General features: G+C 34.2%; 1 long non-coding RNA gene across 1 annotated transcript; it reads left to right on the top strand.

Annotated features, from left to right (window-relative positions):
- The first annotated feature begins 2514 nt into the window (after positions 1–2514).
- LOC139906147 (uncharacterized) lies at positions 2515–4123 on the top strand. The gene is made up of 3 exons (XR_011781473.1): positions 2515–3201; positions 3253–3392; positions 3454–4123. It is a non-coding gene; the product is annotated as an uncharacterized lncRNA (long non-coding RNA).

The following is a 4123-nucleotide window of genomic DNA, read 5'->3' as shown; positions in this document are numbered from 1 at the left end:
TTGGCATTCGTTTGAATCGATGAATCGACCGGAAAGATTATGGCGACTGTTTTTTTGGAATTGAAAGGAATAATCCTCATCGACGATCTGGGAAAGGGTAAAAGTATTACAGGTGAATATTATCCATCGTCATTGGACCTTTTGAAACCCATGCTGCAAGAAAAACGCCCAAGATTGGACCACAAAAAAGTCCTTTTCCATCATGACAATGCACCAGCTCACACCTCAGCAGTTGTGGTCGCAAAATTTATGGAAATAGGGTTCCAACTCCTGATGCCAACAGAACTAAGCAATTTCACGCACCTTAACTCTTTTGTCATCCATCACCATATCATGGATTTTGTAGTGTATTGCGAACACTACCAACAGACAGAAGTAACGGACCGGAGCAAAGCCAATAAGAAGACTTTTAGATTGGGGTACAATCATACACTGAATATATATATTCTATAAGGGATTAATACTAAAGGATGTACATAGACATAACTACTTAAATGTATAAATACGTAAACTCTACTTAATAAAAAGGTACATTACTTTCTATTTAAAACAAATCCCTACGTCATGAGATAAAAGTAAATAAAAGACAATACATAACAGATTTTATCAATGATTTCTGTAGTAGTAACCTCAATAGGACATCCAGAACGTTTAGCGTCACTTGTGCCAATATGGCCACACCAAAAATTTTGAAAATACTTATAAACTGTTCTAATCGAAGTTGATGAGTCGCCATAATGTTTATCAAGCTTATTTATAGTCTTCTGAGGCGTTTTGCCTTTAATAAAGTATTGTTTAATCAACACCCCAAAATTATTGTTCGTCAATTTTTTGAAAATCACTCCACTTCCTCGATTCAAACGAATGCCAAACAGAAAGAAATAGACGGATCTGGCTGAAAGTTTGTGCTTTTTCGTCCAACAGATTTTTCTAACTAAACATAACCTCGATACCCACCATTAGTTCCATCTCTTGGACTTTGCAGGGACATTTCAAACAACCCTCGTAGGTCCTTATGGGAGATATGTTCCTTTCCTTCGTCCCACAGTTGCTTTCAGGGAATCCCATTTAACGTCATGTAAGCTAAGCTCAAATTTTTAGAATTACCCCTTTTATTTATGGTTTAAGCTTTTATACATCACTGGTGTTTCCTCATTCATAATAAGAGTTGAGTAGTTTGTAATGAAAAAAAGAGCTCAGAGAAGGCGAGAGCAAGAACTATGGTACATCTCTATTAAAAACGCTTGTTAATATCAGCTGTCTACTATATTATTTTTGTGGAGAGAAAATGAAATACAGCTATAAAGAGGAGAATCTTCGACATTTCAATTATCATTAGTGCATGTATATAAAGGGTGATTCAAAACGAGCGGTTTTTGGATTGTAGAAATAAAACACATAAAATATTATATTATGGTCAAAACTTTATTATGAACCCAAAAAACAATCCTTTACAATTATTTCTAGAAAATAATCCGATTCATATGTTGGCCGCAACATGTCTTTAAATGGTCCATTCTTTCGTACCAATTTTCGATGACGTGTTCGAGCATTGGGACCGGAATCTCACAAAAAATTCGCTTAATATTTGCTTCCAATGCTTCAATCGTCGCTGGTTTATCCACATAGACTTTTGCTTTTACGTAGCCCCAAAGAAAAAGTCCAAAGGTGTGATATCACACGATCTTGGTGGCCAATTCACCGGGCCAAAACGTGAAATTAATTGCTCACCAAAATGATGTCCCAATAAGTCCATTGTTACGCGCGCTGTGTGGCAAGTGGCACCGTCTTGTTGGAACCAAATATCGTGGAGACCATGTGCTTCAACTTGAGGTACCAAAAAGTCTGTTACCATGGTGCGATAACGTTCGATCGATTCTTCACGATCTTAGGCTACACTCGCGGCTACGCCCACAATATTTTCTACACTACGGGCTGTACGTGGCCTACCAGACGACGGGATATCCCAGCAACTTGCTACCCCTTCAAATTTTTCGATTATTCTGCGAATTGTGGATTCTGAAGGTCGATTATGTGGACCATAAGTTGGGCGTAATTTGCGAAAAACTACTTTCACAGAACGCTGATTTTCATAGTACAATTGAACAATTTATACACGTTGTTGTGGCGTATATCTTCCCATAAAGAATTGTAAAACATTACTGAGTAAAAATGACGTATGAATTTGACAGAACTCGCGCGCGCCTGTCAAAACATCCCTACTGGAAAAAACCGCTCGTTTTGAATCACCCTTTATATATATTAATGTGGTTGGAGTTGTACTGGTTATGTATAATTAAACATTATAGTATTACATTTATTCCATCTGACCTAGAAATCTTGTGTGAAATCCATAAAGTATATTTACTTCTCTAGGAATGACCGGGGCGCGGACCTTGAGTTCAAGAGAATAATTTCTCCCAAGCACGCTATTTATTGAGCTACGTCGATTCCATGGAAAATATTTAAATTAATTTCATTATGTATTCTTAAAACAATTTACACTAAAGATAGGCAATAATTAAGGGTGATAATTTTGGTAAGAATAGAAAAGCGTGCGAGGAGAAGAGAAGAAATACTCATGGCATCATTGATTAAATAATATACATCTTCTTCTATCAATCATGAACGTTATCATTCCCGCCTTTATTATTCAATATTAATATAATAATATTAGATGGTGATAGTCTATAGAGAACTGAATAAAATGCCTAAAATAACGTCGCCTTCTGTCTGGATTTATGAAAATGGAGGACCAGGAATTTGGAAAATACTTACCGGATGAGAAACAGATGGTTTGTCGGATTTGTCGATATAAATGTGCCTTTAGTCCCTTGTCAAGAATTACACGCCATTCATTATCATCATATCAAGAGCATGAATATTCATCTAAAAATCAAGTTAGTGATGAATACATCAAGTCAGACTTTAACTCTGATCTCACAAAGATGCTTATTGCATGTAATATAACCTTATCCATTGCTAATCATCTATGTTCAAAAACTATGGAGAAATACACGGGTAAACCTATCCCTTCCCGAGGAACCATCATTAAATTAATGGAGGATGTTGGTACTGATGTCATTTATAGAAATACATATAAAAATGTTTTGAGTCATCCACACCAAATGACGATCAAGTTATCAGTAAAAAGTATTTACTAATATCGAAATGGAACTCTGAATTTTGTACTATCTCACAGTAAGTATTCAATTTTTTTAAATCTAACCATAAAATATGATTCTATTTTAGCTAAACATATCAAGAATTATGATACACAACTCAGTAAATGGCAAAAACAACTGCTTAAATGGTCACAACAACGGGGGTAGTAGCTTTGGATGGTTTGCAACTAGTTTGTCTGAGACTAGTTTCTTCGCTTAAAGACTTGGGTATGATAATTAGGTTTTCCAATATTACATAGTCAATAAATATTACTTTTTATCACTTAAGGCTTAGCTATGGTTGATAGGCTCCAAGAAATGGTGTTCAGAAAACTCATAAAAGGCAAAAACAACTGTTTAAATGGTCACAACAACGGGGGTAGTTACATTGGGTGTTGCATTATAATTAACAATTGTGTATATCCTTCATGATAATAGTATGTTGTTATATAAGCATAAATAACGGGGAAAATCTTTCTTGATGCTCTTAATAAGGAGTAATATCGCCGGACATTACTACATAATTAGCTTTTGCTCTAAATCTTTCAGATGAATTTATTTCTAACATTTTTTTTATTAGTATTTTTATTGTCTAATTTTATGATTTTGACATTTACTTTATTATTAATAATTAGTTAGATCTCATCGGTTTTAGATATATCTATCCTGTGCACAATTGTAAATAGCAACTTCCACATGAAGAAGAGGGGTGATTATCTTTTTGATTAAACTCCACGTCTCGCTTGTGTCTTGCAACCTTAAGTTATAACATATTTAACTGGATTCCGATGTCAAAACAAGAAAATATTATTATGATCAATCTATTATTTCAATATTCTGTATATATAATTTATTGTTATTACGTATATGATTCCAATTGTTCAATTTTGTATATTTAACATAAATGTATGATGGTATATTTTTTAGTATGTAGATTATTTTTAATTAAAGCCTTCTTT

This window comes from Lepeophtheirus salmonis, chromosome 8, assembly GCF_016086655.4.
Source record: "Lepeophtheirus salmonis chromosome 8, UVic_Lsal_1.4, whole genome shotgun sequence".
NCBI lineage: Eukaryota > Metazoa > Arthropoda > Copepoda > Siphonostomatoida > Caligidae > Lepeophtheirus > Lepeophtheirus salmonis.
The sequence above is the reverse complement of the archived record's forward strand: the minus strand, read 5'-3'. Positions and strand labels throughout refer to the sequence as shown.